This window comes from Leopardus geoffroyi, chromosome D1 (assembly GCF_018350155.1).
Source record: "Leopardus geoffroyi isolate Oge1 chromosome D1, O.geoffroyi_Oge1_pat1.0, whole genome shotgun sequence".
In the NCBI taxonomy this organism is placed as follows: domain Eukaryota; kingdom Metazoa; phylum Chordata; class Mammalia; order Carnivora; family Felidae; genus Leopardus; species Leopardus geoffroyi.
The window spans coordinates 27,338,352-27,361,379 of record NC_059329.1 but is presented as its reverse complement, the minus strand read 5'-3'; positions in this window follow the sequence as shown (position 1 = coordinate 27,361,379).

Below are 23,028 nucleotides of genomic sequence, written 5' to 3'. Positions count from 1 at the left end.
GCCCCAAATTCTGATTTTTATGTGAAATTTCCCAATTTTAAGCTGTTGGCAACTAAGTCAATGTTATTTAAAATACTGCAAGGGCCAAAGAAAACCCATCTGGATCTAGGGGAAGGGCAGGTTCAGGTTGTGGGCCTCCAGCTAATAACTTCTGATATATATCAATTATTTAATAGCCAATAAGGTAATCGCTAATAAAAATTGGGTGCTTCACATGCATTATTACATTTAGTCCTCACAGTTGAGAAAATTAAGTTTATAGAGAACAGGTAGCTTCTCCAAGGTTTCATAGCTTTGTACATAGGGAGACAAGATTCAAATCCAGGTCTGACATCAAGTGCTAAACGCTTAGCCATTAAGTGATATTGCAATTCCAGAAACAACAATAGTTGCCTTTAAACGCACTCATCCCAAGGAAAGACACACTGAAATTGACAACTGGTTTTTTAATCCCTTAGTGTTTGTGGGAGGATAAGACCAGGAAAGACAGACTTACAAAAGAGAAGCTATAACCCTCCCAGTGCACAATGGCAGGAGTTATATTGAGAATGTTCTTTCATTCTCCATAGTGCAAGAATCCCTTCTAGGATCCATGGGATGAGTGTTCTAGTCCCTTGCTACTTAAAGGGCAGTCAATGGATAAGTAGCTTTGGCATCTGCTTGGAGCTTGTCGGAGAGGTGAACCTCAGCCACACCCAGAGCAGCATTTATTGAATGGGCCACTTAAGATAATCAGCTGATCCTTATGCACAGTGAAGCTTGAGAAGCCTTCAACAGGCCCCAAGTGGCCCTTATCTGAGTTGTTCTCAGCTCTGCGCTGGGCCTCCCATAGTTCCTACCATACTGCATTTCAGACTGCCAACTCCCTAAAGATAGAGGCTTCATCTTACATTCCTTTTTAACCTCTTCCTGGGCATGGTATACAGTCAATTGGGCCCTATCAACCCAATTGCAGATGAGAGAAGTGGGGTGGTTCTTAAAGCACACTGCAGTATATCCTTCCCTAAAACCACAACCATGCAAATTAGCTCAGGCTACCAGACTGGTGGCAGACCCTTGAGAATGTAAGATCAATGAGCATAACCTTTCAAGTGCCCCAAATATTATCCTGGTGCTCTAGCAATGTAAGTGGTACCTGCACCAAAAGAGCATATATATTCTATAGGCAGAAAAAGATGGTTGTAGGCTCATTGATTCTCAACATTGCCAGCCCAAAAAAAGCAAACCAAGATTCCTGACTGAGTAAGGACCTCTGGGCTCCCACAGGGCCATTGTTGGCAAAAACCCTCCCAAAATGCTATGGGCATAGATGTGAAACCAGAACTGGGGTGCTACTACTCATCTGCCTGCTCTAAGGGTGGCTGGAATGTCATGCAGAAAGACGCCCATGCCTGGACCTCTAATCCCTTGCACTTAGAGATTACTGCAGAACCTCTTTGCTCCATGGCACAGGAGTCCTTTCCAGAAAATGGGGCAAACTCCTGTCCCGACTCTTCTGCCATTGCTGCTAAATTTTCAACTATCCCTGTGCACTGGATACACTCACAGGATAAACATCATGAGAGTGCAGAGGATGGAAAGGCCAGTCAGCTCACGTGCCTGCTCTTGCCAACATACCTTTCCCCACTGGCCCAAGAGCTAAGGCCTCCCCAGTGATCATGCCTTGCAGGAAAATTCTCACTATCCCTAAGACAACCCAAATTCTTTAAGCATATATGTCACTTCCAACTCCTTCTATAGCCCTCACCTGCCTTGGAGACCATAATCACTGAAGGAAAAATAAAGTAAAATTTCCCAACACCCACCTCCTCCTCCCCACGGACCTGCTTTGTGCACGTGTGCAGCTGGAAAGCAGCTCCTGGCTCTAAACCACCAAGGCTTTCCATTCCAGTTAAACTGTGATGTTGCCATGGAAACAACCAGTGAGGTGTTTCTCTGGCTGTGACCCAGGCTGAGGACCTGAGGCCCACATTGCAGACACTCTCATCCCAAGACCCTATGCCACACCTCTCCAACCCAGGGTAGCTCCCCGGGGCCTCCATGGAGTTGTTCATAGCCCCGTGTGTGTAGGTGCGTGGACTTACACGTTTGTTTTCTTTTCAGCCCAGCCCCTCCCGACACACAAAAGGCACATTCTTGGGGGAAAAAAAAGAACGAAAAGAAAAAGAAAAATGTATTTTTTTTCCTGCATTCCAGCTGCCTGAGCTAAGCGGAGGAATGAATGGTTTGGGAAAAATCTCACACAGGAATAAATTTACAAGGGACAGCTGAGCGGATAAATTCAGTCCCCAAAGAGGGGCATTACGAGGCCTTTTGGCAGGAGTCTGCCCCTTGTGCAAAGCTGTCTAAAAAGAAAAACAGAGCAAGAGAGGGGAGCTTTCAAACCCACCCCAAAATAAACCTTACAGAAATCCTTTTAACTCCCTCTAGCTATTAGCATTTCAAGACAGGAGGAGGCCCATTAACCAAGGCAAATCAATCCTTTCTCGATGGACTGCCTGTGTCCCTGAGCTTGTCTTGGATGCTGCTCTCACTCCTCCCTTATCCAGGTAAGTGGTCCAAACTTATCCAAGTTTTTTGGCTTGACTCATCGTCCACATATTCAAAGACAAAAATGGAGTTTGACCTAGTGAGAATCTGGCAAACAGTGAGAGATGTCTCCCGAGGCGACCCCCTGGGCTGGAAAGTGGGCCAAATAGGATAGGGGCAGACTGGACAGGGCTGGGAGCTGGATGGAGGCCCACCCCGTGGGAAGAGGGAAGCATTACAGGAAAGGATGGGGGAGGGTGACTGTCACCAATGTTGGAGGATGCTGGGTCCGAACAAACATAACGTGTTTGTTCCTTTGAGTCTCCATAGCTGTTTTCTACAAAAATGGAGTAAGATTAAGCCAGAATCATTTTTGGACATTTCCCTCCAAAATGGGTGTTGAACACTTGCCTCTCCCCTGCTTCCTTACCGCTTCCTTGACTCATCACAACTAGTGGTTGGTTACTAGAATTAGGAAAGTCCCCTTGCTTACTTTGAGGTCTGAAAACTCCCTGGACCCATATCCTCTCCCTTTTCTCTGGAAACCAAATCCTAGAACTTTTACAGCTGGCGATGACCTTCTTGTTCCTCATCACAGCTTTTCCCAGGCTCTTTCACCCGCAGGAGAGCCTGAGACTCTAAGCCCAGCCGGATGGGATCCTCTGGGAAAGCTGAGCTGTTGACCATCACCAAACATGTTTGGATGCCTTGAGCAGTGCAGAGCTCGAGTTACATTACTCCTTCTCCACCTGTATTCTTACTTCTGAAGTCATTGTCAGGACCTGGTGAACATTTACAGTGCGGTCCTGCACTGTGTGCACACTTGGAGACAGAAAGATACACGATGATTAAGCCCTGCCCCCAGTCAGCTCCAAATTCTGATTAGACAATAATTACCAGTTGCTGTGACTGGCTGTGTTCCAGGCCCTAAGCTTTTTACTGAGTATTTCATTGCGGTAAGTGCTTTGTTTGCATTCAATATACAGGTTTTCTGTGCTAGCTGAAAGTGGTTATGAAACCTCTCATAAGCCAAAATGACGTGAAGCGAAGAAGCAATTACTATTTTGTAAAAGTGAAAATGCTCTTCAGATTTCTTTCAGTTAGCAAAAATAGGTACCAATATAGGTCTTTTGTAAATGCTTAAAAGTGGTATAGGAGCACCTAGTGGCTCAGTCGGTTAAGCATCCAACTTCAGCTCAGGTCATGATCTCACTGTTCATGGGTTCAAGCCCCACGTGGGGCTGGGATTCTCTCTTTTTCCCTCTCTCTCTGTCCCTCCCCCAGTCATGCTTTCTCTCTCTTGCTCAAAAATAAATTAATTAATTAAAAAGTGGCATAAAGTGAACTTTTGGATAGCAGGAGAATCTGTAGTAGTCAAATGCTTGGAGGAATCTGACTAACTGGAGATGAATCTTGGGTCCACCTCTTATTAGCTGTGCATCCTTGTGCATTAATCTCTGAGTCTCATTTTCCTCATTTGTGAAACACATATTTATCTATTTGTATCTACTTTGCAAGATTTTTGTGAGAATTTGATGAAATCGTGTTTAGAAAGCTCTTAACTCAGTGACAAGTGCATAGTGCTCGAAATAGTATTGAGCAAACAGTGCTCAAACAGCATGATTGAGTTTCTAGGTTGGTTAACACGTGGAGATGCTGGGAACAAGCACACCCAAGAGCACAGAAGCTCCACCCACTCCCTTCCCACATATCTTGTCTCATGCATCTCTTCCATCTGGATATTCCTGAATTGCAGAAACACCTCCTTCACCCTCAATGGAGGAAACCAGCTACGCTTCATGTGAAAATCCTGCACAGTTCTCAGCCAAAACAGTGACAGCCCATGTTCATTGCATAAGGCTTGCATGTTAAACATGGAGAATACCTCCTAGTCCAAGAGGGAAAAGACATAGAGGATCTGCAGATGATCCTGTGCTTCTTCCAACAAAGAATCCTTCACCAGTATCTTGTTTTCTGCTATGTCCTGTGAATCATATGTTAATAGTAACTGGGTAAGGTATGTTAAGTCTGATTTAACAATTAAATGTTTTGTCTTATCTTAATAAGGAAAGAAAAAATTAAGAATGTTTTCATTTTAACATAGTGGGTATCTATGTAAAAACACATACACATACTTGTATTTGCAAAAGTGAATTGGAAGAAGAGTCCAGACACTAATGAAAATGGTTACCTAAAGAAAGTAGATTGAAGAAGCTATGGATAAGAGTGAAATCTTCTGAGCATATGTTTTTCAATATTTTGTATTTCAATTAAGTAAATGCTTTACATATAAAAACCATATAATTAAAGCAAATAGGAAAAGAAAACAAGCCATAAAATTGAATATAAAAAATATAATCCAACTGTACAGCATATTAAAATGAGATATTAACTAAGTTAATATTTTAGAAATATTAACTCTTAGTAGTTTTATGTTGCTAGTAATATTGATAATGTAATTTCAAACTATTTTATAAAAATTATAGAGAAAAGCATCTCTATTGATGTTTAAGAAATAAGATTCTCACTAGAAGAGATACAATTATAGAATCAAAGAAGCCTGGGAAAACTGTAACATTAAATATGGAAAGGAAAATGTGGCATTATTGTTATTAATAATAATCAACATCACAATGGCTGCCCCTGATGTGACCGCCACAGCCTACCAATGGTGCTGAGCTTGAACTTTAGTGTCAGAAGATAACATCTCTCTGTCTCCAGCCCTTCCTAGCCAGTAACCCTCAAAAACAGCTACTGTCCTTCCCCAGTCCGAAGGAGCTTAAGAGAAGGCAAGAAAATGAGTGGCTCCTGGGCTGCTTAGAACCTGTAGAATTATTTTCTAGGGACAATTCAGCCATGGCTCTTAAATGTTTCCTTCTGGTGGCATTTGTATGGTCCAAATCTGTCCTCTTCTTTCTTCTACTTGGCTCTCTTAAGAGGCAAGAAATTACAATGAAATCAAGAAAATGCATAAGAAACCCAACTTTGCCTCTTTTGAAAGTTGCCTCTTTGAGCCTTTATCCTTGGATAAGCCATCCCTGCTTTCCGAGCCTCAGTTTTCTAATCTATAAAGCAGATATACAAAAATGCCCATCTTGCTAGATGGTAAAATTTAGAGATTATATGTATAACATACTTAGTACATATATTCAATGAATGGCTAGTATTATCCTTATTATTTTTAAAGACATGTGAAAACACTTCATGAGTTGCAAAACTTCACATAAGTGTCAAGTATCATTAGTTATGCTTCAGTTTCATCATCAATCATGATACTACTGGTTTTGTGCAAAGAAATTGCACAAAACTTGGCTCTGACTCAATGCGGCAGCAAGTACAGCACCTGGGCAGGATCCACAGCCTGCAGAAGAAAGCCATCCAGCAGATATCTGAGTTCACCATGTGCCTTGTAACTTAGGGGCACAGGTTGGAGTATAGTGATCATTGGGATGGAGATTGAAGGAATAGCCTCAGTATGTTTCTTTCCTGCAATGAAGAACAGTTGATAAAATCCCTTTGGAATAGCACAAACATTGGCCATTTGGTAGTAGGTGAAGAAGGTGGAAGTGGAGGCTGGGATTGCTTTTGGAGTCCTATGACCACACCACAGGCCGCAATATGTTTTTAATAAGCAATTATTAATAAATGGACAACAACTGCTTTATTAAGACTACATTAAATGCATGTTTGATAGAATGAAGCTATTGAAGAGGGAATTCACTGATATTTTCTTGTTGTAAGCTATTACTTTTGAAATGCCAGGGCTTCATTCTGTCCAGGAGATCTTGGCTTTAGAGGAACTCAAAATCCAAGCAAGAGATTAATCTATCTAAAGAGAAAATGATAGCCTTTCTGAAGGGTGTGGGTAATCATCACAAGAATGATGATAGCCAGCTAGAAATCTCATTTCCAGTTGGGCTAAAGGAAAAGGACATCCTAGGGAGGTTCTGCATCCTAACCAAACATAGTAATCATTAACATCTAGTGTAAGCTTCCAACTGTTTGCCAGAATAATTCTATGCAATTTACAAACATCACCTTGTTTAGAGATTCTGGTGACAATTCTCTGAGGTAGTTATTATTAGTATCACTTAAAGAAGACTGATGCTCAGAGAGATTCAGAAATGTACCCAACATGCAGAGCTAGCATGTGGTAGAATGAGGATTCCAAATAGTTCTGGCTGTCTGGCTCCAGAGCTGACACACAAGGCTGACTGTGGCTATTCCTATAATATCACTATATAGTGTCCATTCCTATTTTCAGGGTATGGCTTCTGAAACCTGTTCTCAACTTCTTCCTCAGTAACAGAAGAGCCCACAAAAGTTAGTTGAACATGTGGCTACTCGGAGTAAAGACACATTTCCCAGTCTTTCTGCAGCTACATGGAGCCATGTGACTAAGTACTGGGCAGCAGGATAGAAGTTTGAAGCAATGTGTCCAATTTCTGGGAAGTGTCCTTAAAGAGAAGGGATGTGCCCTTCCCCTCCCCTTTGCTCTGTCTTCTTTTCCAGCTGTCTAGAATGCAGATGTGATGACAAAAGTTGGAGCCATTACCTTGGGCCACAAGATGGAAACTGCTTATTGAAGATGGCAGAGGAGTGGCATAGAAGGATTCTGGTCACTGACAATTGTGGTCCCACAGTAACAATGCTGCTCTGGCTCTCTAGCATTTAATGTGTAGGATGAATAAACCTTTATATACTTATTTTGGGTTTTCAGTGACTCAGCTGGATAGAATCCTATCTATTGCACCAGGATACCTCCATTCTTTCCCCATCTCTTCCTACTTAAATTCATTGTTCTTCTGTGAATTATCTCCTTTTCCTCTCATACATTTCACCCAAATGGGTTCAAATTACACATGTATCATATTAAACAGATCACCAAAGGGGCATAAGGACAGCCCGGGGTCTCTGAAGAAAGTAGGTATGAGTTGGAGCCAAGAACCAGGCTTTTAGAGGCAGTGTTCTTGGGCTTAGTCAGCAGGGAGGGAGCAGTTCAAACCCAGCTCTTCCTGCTCAGTTAGCCTCCCTGCCCTTATGAGGCAAAGCATGAGTCTTGCCAACAAAATCTTTCCAAGAAAATAAATTCCAATCATCCTGCTTTTATAATTTCTCTCCTGCCATTATTCCCAGAAAGATGTACATGATGTGGCTGTCATGAAACATCTGTCTCTAACCTCACCCAAAAATGCCAGGTTCCAGGCAGGACCAAGCCAGACTAGACTGGACTTTCCCCTCCTGCGTGTGTCATCCTGTTTATCTTCCAGGACAAGTCCATCTGAGTATGGCTACAAAGAGAAATGTTTCTTACACCCCCCATGGGAGTGGTTCAAAGAGTTCCAGGGTGGATGAGACCTAAAAGTTCCCTGAATCATTGAATCTTAATGTTGGAGAAACTACATGGGGCGCCTGGGTGGCGCAGTCGGTTGAGCGTCCGACTTCAGCCAGGTCACGATCTCGCGGTCCGTGAGTTCGAGCCCCGCGTCGGGCTCTGGGCTGATGGCTCGGAGCCTGGAGCCTGTTTCCGATTCTGTGTCTCCCTCTCTCTCTGCCCCTCCCCCGTTCATGCTCTGTTTCTCTCTCTGTCCCAAAAATAAATAAACATTGAAAAAAAAAAAATAAAAAAAAAAAATAAAAAAAAAAAAATGTTGGAGAAACTACAGAGGTCATTTTGTCCAAAAAAAAAAAAAAAAAAAAAAACAAAAAAACAAAAAGGTGATGGAGGAAGCAACCTAGTTGAGGCCAAATAGTTTGTTATTAGAAAATTGAGACCATTAACAACAACAACTAGAGAAACATTTAATCACTCTTGCTATGTGCCAAACCCTTTGCTAAGCACTTAACATTGACTATATGATTTAATTCTCACAACAACCCAATGAGATAGGTACCCAATCTAGAGGCTCAGAGAAATTAAATAACTTGCCTGATTTTACAAGATGATAGGGTTTTGAGTTAGGATTCAAACCCAAGTGTATTAGTTGCTAGAGCCTGAACTTTGCTCCTTTTACAGCATCATGCTACCAATTCATTCAAGCTTGTTGTCATAGAGTTGTTGTCATCAAGCTTATTCACACACAGTGCTGTCCTTGCAGACACTCAAAGACATTGACACAGATAACCCCTCTGTGGGAGTCTAAAATCCACATCTTCAGGAAGGTTGGGCTTTACTTCTATCCACAGGCACCAACCTAAGCAACCACTTTCAAGGTTCAGGCAAAAGCCTGATGCCAGGATCTCCCCATCCCTTCACCCTCTGACTAGTTTATTCAGTTCTTCAAGAAGTATTTAGTCAGTCAAATAAAACTATGTTCAGCATTAGGGTTAAAAAATTTAACAAAAGAGATATGGTACCTGACTTTAAGGCACATTTCAGTGGGAGAGATGGACAATAAATGAATAATTTCATGAACATGTAGTGACAATTGTGTTAAGTGCCACAAAGGAAAAGTCCACATCACTGGATAAAAGCAACACACCTGGCAAGGGAGTGGGATGTAAGAAGGCTCTGAGATGAATAGAAATCTGGTAAATTCAAGAACGTGAAAGAAGCCAGGGTGCTGAAGACATGACTAGGAATCAGATCACTTATGACCTAAGAGGCCATGTTAGACTATGGGACTTGATCCCAGGAGTAAGAATGAGCCACTGGAGAGTTTTACACAGGCAAAGGATGGAGTCTGATTTGCTCATAAAAATAATCACTTTAGCTGCTACGTGTAGAAGACACCGATGAGAATGGAGACGGAAAGGCCTCCCAAGTTGTCATGGTCATTCAAGTGAGGGGCAGTGAGTTTGGACAAAGGAAGGGCAGAGAAGAGAGACAAGTAGATGCATTTGGGGTGGTAGACATCCTGCACATGGGAGTGAAGAGCTCAGAAGAGCAGCCTTATCTAGAGACTTTGGTTTGGGAGCTGTCACCCTCTAGATGGTATTTGAAGCCATGAAAATGTGCGAGATCTCCCTCAGTGAAGTAACGTGACAAGAAAAGACATGAGAAGAAAAGAAACCTGAGAAATTCTACAACTAAAAACAGGCAGAAGGAAAAGATCCATCAGGAGAGACGGAGAGAATAAATGGCCAGAGAATCAGGGAGCTAACCAGGAGTGCGTGGTGTCACAGAAGACAACACAGCGTTCCAAGAAGGAGCAAATGGTCAGTGGTGTGAACACGCCATAGTGGACCAAAAAAAAAAAAAAAAAGAAAAATGAGTGAAACTTTCAGGTTGGTGAATACATGGAGTGCTGGGAGGATGGCATGACAGGAGAAGGCATGGAAGCTGCTCCCCACCCTTGCCCTATGCATCTCTTCCAATTCATTTGGCTGTTTCCCGATCCTTTCTAATAACCCAGTAAGCCAGGCACGGGTCTAGAGATTTCTACTCAAAGCAGAAGTTCAAAGGCCAATATGTCAACACCATCTAGAAATCTCTCTATTATAGATGCTTTCAAATCCATGACAGCAGTACTCCCAAAATGTTGCTACTAAGAGTTATTCAGGGATGATTATGGGGGATAAATCAGATGCAGAAGACCTTTTTCCTGCAAAGATGGTTTAGTAAATCATCCAGCTAACTCATGTCCCAGAGACAAATAGCTAAAGGGGTCAATATTGAATTGGAGGATGATGATAATAATGATAATTTTATGAATATTATTTCTTTAAAAAGAAACATAAGATAATATATTTAGAAATTTTCAAGATTCAAAACAAAAATATTGCAAGCTTAGAGTTTATATTTAAAATATTTTTAAGTATTTCTGTTAACTGAAGGGTAAATCTGTAACTGAAAGAGACTTAGTGAAAGTATTATATAAGAATTTATATTTTTGCATATTAGTTTTTTACCATGACTTCATTACTAGAGAAACTTTCCAGCTCAAAGACATATATAACAGCATTGGTTCTTATTTTTTAATATGGTTAACATTAACTGAAATGTATTATAAAATTTAGAATGTTATTCTCTTGACATATCTGAATATATAACTTACTGAATGAGGGCTTGCTTAAATATCACTCTTGAGTAACTATTAAAATAAATCCACTATTATACATTGCTGCTTCATGATCAAAGACAAAGGCAGTATTTTAATTTGGTTACATTTAGCAAAGTTTGAGGAAAAAAGCTTATAAATATTAACCTCTTTATAATTTTTAATAATTTCTAGAAATTCTTGATTTCCTGAGGGCAAAAGGATCTATGTATGAGAAATGGTATCCAAATTCGCTGTTTGTTACTAAGTATGTGTTCTGTTTCCAATGTTTGTGATAGTATCAGCCACAGAGTCCTTGACTAGTCCCCCCTCCCAAAAAATGAATAATGCCCACTGGGTAGAGCATATATTACTGACTTTAGCAAAATCCATTTCAATAGAGTGATGAGGATCAAAGCCAAGTTAGAATGAAATCCATAGTGAATCAGAGGGAAGGGTGTGGAGATGACCATTTCTACAGACCCTTTTTCATTTTAGACTTACCCTGGATTGGCTCTGGCTCACAACCCATTCAGGGTCACCCTAATTCTCACCTCTGTCCCATAGGAGGAAGATGTTAGAAGATTGGAACCAAAACACCCTGGCTCTGGTCCAGCCCTGAGACCAAGAAAATGATTGAAGAAGTAAAAAGCACTAAGTCTAAGTTTATATGAACTGGGTCAATATTTTTTAAAACCTTGCAATATTAAATCATCTTATAAATGTTATATGTAGGCTTGGGGAATGGTAATTTTCTAACAAGCTAGGAGTTGATTGCAGGGTCAGAACAATAGACATTACTGGATGCTAGGAGAGCAGGGAGGTGTGAAGGAAGTCAAGGTGTGACTAGGTGGGAGCCAAAAGGGTGAATGGAAAGACCTGCCAAAGACAAGAAGTGATCAAGTAAGAGTAAAACAGTCAAGGCTAGAGACAAAGAATCAGGACAGCTGATGACACTTGACCAATTAAGGCACCCAAGGTGGAGTCCAGGGCTGTGGGATTCATGGGTGTGAAAAACTCACATAAATGTTAGGTGGTTAGAGTGGGAGAAGTTACCACTGGCTGTGGGATCTGGGCTTTTAACCATATGAATGCAGCCTCAATATTTCTTCCACCCACCTTGTGGAGTATCATTAGGCTCTTTTCACATCAGATGACTTGCTTTGGGTCACCCAGCCAGTGAGTGGCAGACCCAGGACTCTGCCTCAGGCAACTTGACCCAGGACCCACTTCACTATTCTGCAGTACATGAGCCCAGCCAACCTCCCTCTCCTCCTGGTGTTATGTACTGTCACTTACAGGTTGGAGGCTTAATTTCTCCAGGCCTTCTATTCTAGTTTCTTAATCATACCACTTTCCATAGTTAGGAGTCAGGGGGACAAAGCAATGTTCACAAGGTTACTGCAAAACTCACTCAGCCCCACTCCTGCTTCTGATCTAGCAAGCCAGCAGAAAATTCTTCAGTTGAGCTGCTCTGCTGAAAATTCTCTCTCCATTATCTTAAAATCATCCCTCTATGGAAACTGAACACCTAAAGCATCTCCATAAGCAAACCAGGGCTACCAGTTGATTAGACCCTGAAATTAGATTCTGAAAACCCACCCCACCTCCCCACTTTGTGTAGCTGAGGACCACACAGTTTGTGCCATGCAGAGGACCTAGGAAGGACAGTGGGTATCCGTCACAAACAGTTGCATAACATTGCTGACTGAACAACTTTTGTCTTCATTCACTGTCCCAGACACACAGGATGGCTCCTGGCTTCTGACTACAAACAAGTGACTCAGCACAGATGGACAAAACAGGAAGTTAGCTCAAACTGTGTGTGCATGTGCATCTGAATGTGTACATCGGTGTGTGTGTTTGAATCTTTGTGTGCATCTAAGGGAGGACTTATAGATGTTCCAACCCTGATTGCTTCGTGTTTCTTATCTGACCCTTTAAAGCACATGTTGGAGCTTGAGAGAGAAGCAAATAAGATCAAATAAGATCATTCCCATGAGTGTCAGGCAACATGAAACATGACGTTTGGGGACTAATTCAGTTTGTATCTTTATTTGAACTGAAGCTCTTCCGTTCCCACATGCCCCAGGGATGAAGTTCTTGAGCCCCTGTGGGACCTGCTAGAGCTATTTTCCCAGTTGCTAAGCAATGTCAGTCCCACTTCATGCCCGGTGAGCTCATGCCTGTACTGTGGCAGTGACTGTGGGTGATCTGGGATTAGCTTTACAACAACCAGAAAAAGGCAGGGAGAGGGGGGAGAGTGTGTGTGCAAACAGCACACATGAGCAGTGACAAAGTGATGAAGGATGTCTCTGATGGGAGCTATGAGGAGCAGTAAAAACAAGAAGTGCCATTTTAAAGATCTACTCTATGCCAGGTATTAAACTAGGCACATGAGTTCACTGAAATAGGGAAGACACAAACAGGGGAGGCGGCCCCGTGAGAACAGATGCCTGCCATTCACTGTTTTATTTGCCTTACACGGTGCCTGGTACATGGAATGAACTGAGAAATTATTATTCAAATAAGTGAGTCAGAGTATTTAAGAGTAGAAAAGAGCCACCATCTAACCCAAGTCTGTCATCTACTATACGAGATAATCTTTTGGAGAAAATCCTCCCCAGATAAACACCCTCTGTCTATCCCCCATACACATCTGACTTACATTTAGAAGGCTCACACAGCAAAGTTGCAAACGGAGGAGGCTTCCGCCTTCTGCTCCCCATTGCAGAGGACCCAAACAACCACTGGCAAACAAGAAAAGAAGGTGAGAATCATGCCTAATTGCAAAGATTTGCCTTGGCCCTTTGTTCCCACTATTACCAACCCCCAGCCCAAACCCTGAGACCTCAGGCATGGACTGCTTCAACAGGATCCTAGCCACTTCCCCAGCCTCCTTTTTTCTGCTGTTTCTCTTCCAGGCCATTCTGATAACACAGCAGCCATGGTTTCTCTTCCTGACAATTAGTTCCTTCCCAAGAGCCTACCTGGTCTCTCCTAGCCCCCACCAAGCAGCCCTCCTCCTCCTGCAGAGTCATCCCCACCAGCTGTTCATCCAGTCTCATCTCTCAAGAGCCCCAACCCTGCCTGCTGCTCTTACAGACCAGGCCTCTTTGCACCCATACACACATCTTAACCAGACCCAACTTTGAACATTTGACAAATGCCCTTCAGTCTTCTTTTTGCCAAACTGCAGTCATTACTTCTGTGGAAGACCTCCTCCTCCAAGAAGCCATCCTTCTCGATTTTCTCCCAGGCTTGTCATCTTATTTTCATTTGGATTTCCAGGGATGTTTTTTTAAATGTGGTAAAGTAAACAACATAAAATTTATCATTTTAACCATTTTAAGTGTACAACTTAAGTTTAACATCATGAATATATTCACGTTCCAGAACTCTTTCATCTTCCTAAAACTGAAACTCCACACTCATTAAAAAATAATTCCCCATTTCCCCCACCCCCCAGCCCTGACAACTACCGTTTCTGACTATAAATCTGACTACTCTGAATATCTCATATAGGTAGACTCATGCAATATTTGTCCTTTTGTGTCTGTCTTATTTCACTCACCATAATACCTTTAAAGTTTGTTCATGTGGTATCACATTTCATCACATTTGGCCTTTTAAAGGCCAAATAATATCCATTATATTTTGTTTATGTATTCATCTGCTGACAGACATTTGGATTGCTTCCACCTTTTGGCTACTGCAAATAATGCTACTATAAACATTGGTGTACAAATATCTGTTTGAGTTCTTGTTTTCAATTCTTGGGGGTATATACCCAAGAGTGAAGTTGCTGGATCATACAGTAATTCAATGTTTAATTATTTGAGGATCTATCATACTGTCTTCCACAAGGCTGGACCATTTTACATTCTTATCAGTAAAACACAAGTGTGCCAATTTCTCTACATCCTTACTAGACTTGTTCTTTTCTGTTTTTGTTTTGTTTTTATAATAACTAATCTAATGGGTACAAAGTGAATGAACCACAATGGATCATTGTGGTTTTAATTTGCATTTTCCTGTGGCTAGTTATGATGAGGTCTTTTCATGTGCTTATCACCTATATCGTCTTTGAAGAAATAGCTACGCAAAACCTTTAACCATTTTTTTGGTTATTGTTGTTGTTGTTGTGTTGTGTTGTAGGAATTCTTTATTCTGGATACTAATCTACTTTCAGATATATGGTTTGCAAATATTTTCTTTCATTCTATGGCTTGCTTTTACACTCTGTTGACAGTGTCCTCTGATGCACAAAAGTTTTAAATTTTGATGGTGTGCAATTTATCTATTTTTTCTTTTGTTGCCTGTGCCTTTGGTGTCATCAAAAAATCATTGCCAAATCTAATGTCGTGAAGCTTTTTTCTTATATTTTCTTCTAAGAGTTTCATAGTTTCAGCTTTTACATTTAGATTTTTTAAATGCATTTCAATTAATTTTTGGTATATGGCATTAGGTAAAGCTCTAATTTCATTCTTTTGCAATGGATAGCCAGTTTCCCCAACATCATTTGTTGAAAAGACCATGCTTTCCTCTTTGGATGGTCTTGGTACTACTGTTTAGAATCAATTGACTACACATGCAAGGGTTTATATCTGGGCTCTCTATTCTATTACACTGGCTTATCAGTCTGTTTTTATGCCCAGGCCATATTGTTTTAATTACTGTAGTTTTGAAATCAGGAAGGGTGAGACATTCAACTTTGTTTTTTGTGTTTTTTTCAAGATTTTCTTTTTTTGTCCATTTGTGCTCCCTTGAGATTCTATATAAATTCTGGGAGGCATTTTTTTTTCCTATTTCTGGAAAAGAAAAATTGGTATTTTGATAGGAATTGCATTTAATTTGTAGATCACTTTGGGTAGTACCTGGGAAGTTTTAAAAATATTTTCTTGAGGTTATTTAATGGTTTTGTGTATGAAGGTCTTCTTTAGCCAACAAAATGATAGATTTATGATCAAAGAACTATGTTTTCTCTCTTTTCTATCTCTCATTGTGTCAAGAACAATACTGAAGACACTAAGCTATAGACAAAAAGATGAATGATTATTTTTCTAATTATATTTTTTAACATGAAAATCTAGGAACAATTAACTAACACCCCCAAATTTTCTTCTAGCTTTGGATTTTTCTACTGATGACTTGGAGCTGACCTAGAAAATAAAAGGACCCACCAATCCCCATCACATATGGAAGGCACACACTCCCTTCCTGGATCACCACTTAAAGCTGATACCCTGACTGAAAGCCACACCAGAGAAACCAACACCTCTTCCTTCCCTGATAATTCCAGTTAGTGCTACTGTTTGGATATGACTGTTCATAAGACACCTGAACAGAAGGTGATTTCTAAACTAAGAGAGACTATGTTGATGTTACAATTGTCGTGTTGTGGAGGAGACTGTAATTAAATAAATACCACTTATTTAGAGCCTGCTATATGTCAAATGATAAGCATTAAATATGTTTTACATGCATTGTCTTAAGACAATGATAAGGGATGATACGGGTCAAGCATCTTTGTAGAAAGGAAAAAAGTTTGGTATCTAATTCTCAAGTGAGTGGAAGACCTTAGGGAAAGAAATCTAGGTAGAGAGAACCCAGTGCATTTAACATGCAGTGAGTCACATGCTAATTATATACAAAATTTAAGTATTCACACATTAAAAGGTATTTTCAGCTTGCATTTACTTTCAGTTTGGGTTATCTGTAATAGGACCGTAGTGCTAGCCCCTAAAGAACCAATAATTAAGTCCTTCTAAACAGAACTCTGCAGAATTGAAAATATACAACACAAGCAAAGGACAAGACTTGGTCTCAGCAAACTCACCCACCAGAAAAGCCAGGCTTGGTTCCAAGAGTCAAAGCAGGAAAACCTTCCCACACAACAGCTCACACTCTGAGCTAAGCCCTCCAGGACCAATGGAAATTTCTGGCCACTGGTGGGGAGTGTTGACAAGTTAATTACTGAGCCTACATAGTCTGTAGTGACTGCTGGGTTGTCCACAAGAATCGCGTGGTGCCAGATGTTGCTGTTGCACTGAGTGATGTGTCAGATGTGTAAGGCACTAGGACTGTGCTGATTTGTTGCCACAGCAACCAACAACTAAGATTAAACAGTAGTTTCCCTTGAAATTAGTTGGCAACATATAGACCAAAAAATTGATTGGCTGAGTACAATTTTAGTTTTCCATGATGTTTTGTTCTTTTATGACCTAAAGTTGAGATCCTAATGGACCAAGGATGAACAACCTGGGCAGTGAGCTGTGGCAACCTATAAAACTTGAGCTTCCTGAGACTTTTTTTTGTGTTTTCTACCACATCTTCATTCATTGAGCCATCTGCTCCTCTCTCAGAGCTCCCCATTCCCTGATTAACATAATCTGCCAGATCTCCTTTGGGTATCCTTCCTTCATCCCTGAAAACACTATGCATTCCTTTAATTTGGTCTGATCCCCATGTAAATCAAGTCAGGTAGCCCATAGACAAGCTCTCATCTGCTCACAGACCATATACAACTAAGTCCAACCAGTCAAGGGGTGGAATATATGCAAAGAGCTCCAGAGTGGGTAGAAGATGAGTTTACTCAATCCAATTTCACTACTGCAAAGTAACTTGTAGTGAACACACAAGTAATAGTCTCTAGTGTCATTTTCAATAACTGAGGCAAATATTCACACAATTCAGATCTTATTTGAACAGCTTATTTGTCTTTGTGGTATACATCAGTATACTTCAATGGCTTCTTCCCACCAAGAACACAAAGTGCAAACTCCTTATATCAGTTGTCAAGGGCCTCCAAAGTACTCCCTGGCCCATACTTTCCAGTCTAGCCTGGCTAGTTTCCTTCAAGCATACCCTCACATTTCTGCCTCTGTATCTTTGCTTATCACACTTTCTGCCACTGTATGCCCCTATGCCTCACCATCACCAAATTTCTGCCAATTCTCAAGTCCTGGTTCAAGCCAAAGCAACTGAAAGGACAAGAAATTAAAGTTCAGGAAATTTCCCAGAACCAAAGTTAAAGAGTAGAAACTAGGAGAGGAAAGGTCAGAAGTTAGAGGATGAATTCAGATAGACCTATATAAAATTTCCAGAGAACATAAAAAATCAAAAGGAGGAAGTAAGTAAAGAAATAATTCAAGAAATTTCCCCCAAACTAAAGTGAGTTCCTAGATTGAAGGAGCTCACCAAGTTACAGAAAAATAAGATCTACATAAAAATATATTGCTGTAAAATTTCAGAATGGGCAAGTTAATGAGATCATCCTAAAAGCTTTCAGAGAAAGAGAAAAAAAAAAAACCATGAAGAATTAGGAATCAGTATTGCATTAGACTTTCCAAGAACAATAATAGAACCTAAAATACAGTGTAATAATGCCTTCAAAATTATGTGTGGAAATCTTTTCCAAATACAATGCAAGAGCCAGCCAAATTTTAAGTCAAGTGTAAGAGAAGAATAAAGACATTTTCATAAATTTATCTCCCTCATACCCTTTATCTGCCATGTACCCTTCTCAAGAAGCTACTGCTCCACCAATAAAGGGTGGAGGAGGGAGAAAATAAAGCAAGAAAGTGGAAGGTACAGTATTCAGGAAATCAGGGATTTAAATCAGAGGAGAGCATGATGCCAGGGTATGATAGTGGAGGGAATCCCCGGGAGAGCTGTGTAGCAGGCCTAGAGAGTAACCTGTGCAGTCAGAGCAAGATGGGGAAGGGAAACCTTTGGTAGGGGCCTGACAGAGGGCTCAAGAGAGAACCAGTAATCAGCTTGATCTTTCTGACCCTGCTGAGAGTAGTCTTATGATTCTGTAAGAGTTTCAGGAAAATTTTTGACAGATTCATAGAAAACTTAATGTAATATCACTCCATGAAAAAGATGTTCAAAACAAAGAGATGTAATTATATTTTGTGGGTCAACTATTAGTAATGTTTATATAATCATAATCATGTAAAACCATAGTATTGGCTTCAGCAAAATTGTGACATAACTGTGGAATGTAGAAAGGGAAACTGTGTCTATTGTAGGGGCAGACAATTAAACCATGCTAACTATTGTACATAACTATTGTGAGAGGCCTAAAATTTTCCTCTCCCGTGTAGAAGGCTAATACATGATGTCTTACATGAAAAAAATCCAACAATAAGTAATAAGCAAATTATTTGGATACATAAAAGTAAAGGCACAATGAAAAAGCCAAGAGTTGCAAATGACACACATTGTCAGGAGTAGGACTTAGGGATTGGGGGAGGTGAGACTTGGAGCTGCTTTCTGTTATCAGCCCTATCACACTACTTGCCTCTGTTATATTCATGTATTACTTGGATGCAATAATAATAATAATAACGGAGCAAGAACAAGAGAGAAAATAAATGTCATAGAGAATAGATTTTCATGCCATGAAACCTTAGGGATAAAGAAGTAGAGGGACCTTAGAATTCATTAGTCAGTAGAGCTTCATGTGACAAGGGAGCAGAGATGGGTGTGATGGACCAAGTGGGCCTTGACATCTACCAAATAGTGACCACAGCAAAGACAATAAAGTCTCACATACTTAGGAGCATGTTTAAGAAATACCTGCCCAGAAAGGATGTGCCACTCAATACAGGTGACTCAAAGCTTTTTCTACCTGGACAGGGGAAAGTATATGTCATAAAATCAGAAAGGTAGGACATTAGAGTGGAGGAGCAAACACAGACAAAGGCCTCTGACTATGCCCATCATCTTCTACTCAGCAAAATCTATTCACAATATCCCATTAAACCCACAATGGAGGGAGATTCTCACACTTTACAGCTCAGTGGCTACTGGGGATAATTTCAGCCATATTGAAGGTCATTGCCTGTCAGCAGACTGTCCTTAATTTAGTGAATGTGAAAAATTTTTGTAAAGAACTTTTATAGGTTTACTCTGACCAAAGTTTCCAGCCAAATTTCTCCTTAAGATTTTCTTTGTCCACTGAAATTCACTCACAAAGGAGTTTTCCAAAGCAAGACCACAGACACCCACTGTTATTCACACCTCTGTGTTGTTCCTAAAGTCTAGATTGCTTCTTCTCTCCTACTGCCACTTTCATCTGGACTTCTTATTAAAACTTCTCAGGCAGGGGTACCTGGGTGACTCAGTCGGTTAAGCATCCCACTCTTGATGTGGGCTCAGATCATGGTCTCACAGTTAGTAAGTTTGAGCCCCATGTCCAGCTCTGTGCTGACAGCACAGAGACTGCTTGGAATTCTGTCTCTGCCCCCTCTCTCTTTCTCTCTCTCTCTCTCTCTCTCTCAAAATAAATAAATAAACTGGAAAAAAAAAAAGCACTTCTCAGGCATCCTTTTCCTGCAGGAAGTCTTCCTGGGCCTCTTCCTGGTATTATGCTATCCATCCAAGGTGGTTAAGATGACATTCCTCTGTGTTCCCAGAAAGTGCTGTGCATTGCTTTACTTTAAATTTAGCCCATTGAAATAGAATTTTTCCATGGCCATCCATCTCTTCCAGTGGACGGGAAGATCCTCTGTGTCATCTGTCTCCCCATAGGACTGTAAATTTCTGAGGTGTGTAGCCGTGTTTTATTATCTCTGGGTTCTACAAGCACCAGCACCAAATGGACCAGTGTAGAAAGCAGCAGTCATAGGTGGTGGCAAGTTAAGACCTGAAGAAGGAGTACTGTTCCCTAAATATAGAGTAAATCAGAAGAGGAGGCCTCTTGTGTATACAAATGGTTTGGCAAGCAAAGGTCTGGCTAGATTTAGGGCTTGTCTACTCTACTGCTTGGTGCCCTTGTGCAGGATATAAACTGCACAACTTTATGCAATGTCAGTGCTTACCAGTTATGTGACCTTGGTTACATACTCTCAATGCCAGCTTTCTCTTCAGTTAAGTGGCGGAGAACAGTAAACCTTGCCTGGTAAGGTTGTTTGGATAATCTTATCCAATCTTATTCAAGACTAATCTTATCAGAAGTGTTGCATGACAAACACTTTGCAAAGTGCCTGGCACAGATTATGAGCTTCATGACTAGTAAAAGCTATTGCGATTATTGTTTATAACAAGTTATCAAGGAGCTATTGGGGGCTTTTAAGCCAAATAATAACATTTTTGTGGTTGACAAAGGTTGTTCCAGCAAAAACATAGTGGGTAGATTGAATAGGAACAAGATAGAGGCAGAGAAAAGAGTTGGGAGCCTATTTCCAATGGCCGGATGAGAGACAGAGGGCCCAAGTCAAAGTAGAGCAGACATGAAGTCTGGAGAAGCAGAAACATATTTTCTGCACATCCTTTGGCATTCTGTCCACTGCTCTGCAATCCTGCCTCCCTGCAGAGCCTCCCACAGAAATCATCAGGCACCTGTGCAGAGAGCCCTGCTCTGAGGACTGGTGCCAAAGCAATTAAGCATGTAACAATGCATTAAAATAGAAGGGCTGGTCGGAGAAAAGGAAAAACACTGTAACCCTCCTCAGGGGACCCAGAAGGCCCTAACATGCATCCATAATCCCCCGGAAACTTCTGCAATCCAAATGTCCAAATGAGAAGGTTTAAATGAGAATGAAAGCCCATACAATGCACACGTGCTCACAGACACACATATATGTTTTTGAGATGGGTGCCAGACTAAAGGAGCCCAGGCCAGCTGAGGAATGTTTTCCAGATCCCCGGTACCAGAGCTCTCATCCGCTGGAGTGCAGGCAGGGAGTGGGATGTGGAGCAGCAAAGGAGGGGCCCTATGCCTGATGGCCTCTCTCTAGATACTGAGCTCACGGGTTCATTCCAGATTGGAAACACATGCGTTATCGGGCAAGGCAGGAACCAGAAATCAACAACATATAAAAATATTTCCTTCCACAGACACTTTTCCCTCCAAGCTCTTGCCCCTCCTCCCCAATCTCCCTTCACTTCTTTATTGGCAATGGGGCTTGCTGGGGAGGGACAGGCTCTAGTGCCCCATAAATAATAATATGAGTGGAAGCTTTACATATGGTTTGTGTCTCTATTTCTGAGTCATTCTGAATGCACCTGAAATTGCAACAGCCAAGGGAGAGATTTCCAATGGCATATAAAGCCTGCTTTGAGAAATGTGTAAAGAGAACTTCTCTTTCTTCTTATTTCAGTGTTTGGTTTTGTTTTTTCCACTAGTGCCATATGGTGGTGGCACCATCTCAACATTTATAATAGTCAGAACTTGGAGGGAAATTCACCTCCAAAAGCATGTACAAGAGCAGAAGTGTCTTTTGAGCAAGGGCTTTCAACCTAGGGCTTGCAGATGGTGTCGAGGGATACCTGAGCACCCTCACTCCCAAAATGTTGCATTGTGATGGCTTGCATCTGTGTGCACACATGGATGTTTCAAGGGAGAAAGTCCACATATTGTTGTCAGATTCTCAACATAATCCATTACCAAAAATGTTTAGAAATAGTAGCTTAGCTGTTAACCAGCCCAATGACCCCCATTCTCATCTGAGATCTGAATCCTCCACTTATTGTTTCATTCAAGCACTAATCCAATTTATGCTTGAACACCTCCAGTGATGAAAACCTGACAGAAGAGCCTAATAATTGAGAACAGAGGCATGGGAGCTGGTCCTCCAAAGCAGGTGTTCAATGCCTGGTGTTGCTACTTTCTAAGTGTGACTTGGGGCTAGTAGTTTAGCCTAGTTTGTCCTCATTTTCATCATATATATATATATATATATATATATATATATGGCTTATGTATTATCTTAGGTATTTTTGAGATTAAATGAAGTAATATATGTGCAACTTTTAGCCTAACACATGGGAACATTGTAAGTGTACAAGAAATGTCACTGCTGGGGCGCCTGGGTGGCTCAGTCGGCTGAGCGTCCGACTTCAGCTCAGGTCATGCTCTCGCAGTTCGTGAATTCGAGCCCCGTGTCGGGCTCTGGGCTGACAGCTTGGAGCCCAGAGCCTGCTTCGAATTCTGTGTTCCCCCTCTCTCTCCGACCCACCCCTGCTTGTGCTCTGTCTCTTTGTGTCTTTCAAAAATGAATAAACATAAAAAACAAAATTTAAAAAAAGGTCACTGCTATTGCTATTATCATCATCTTTATCATTATTATTATAGAGACAACTCATTACTCTTCCGGAAAAAAAATGGTAATCTTTTCTGGGTTTTTTTTTTTCTTCCTTAACAAAATTCTTCTTCCTTATGTTCAACCAAAATATACTTCTCTGCAGCTTCTGATCACTGGTTTTCCTTGACATTTAGTCATGCAGAACAAGAGAAAGAGCTCAAATGCAGTCTGTCCACCATTCAATAGTAGCATTCCAGGAAAACCTGCATTCTAAAATAATGCATTATAGTAACAACCATTCAATGAAAAAGAATATTAAAGCTAGAAAACTTTAGACTCAGGATAACAAAGTAGAATGTTTTATTTGTTTCATGAAGTTATTTTGACTATAAAGGTTCTTTATAGGCTTACATGGATAGTTTTAAAACTCAAACATCACTGAGCACATCTAGTATCTGGCTACACTTACCTTTTACACAAAAGAT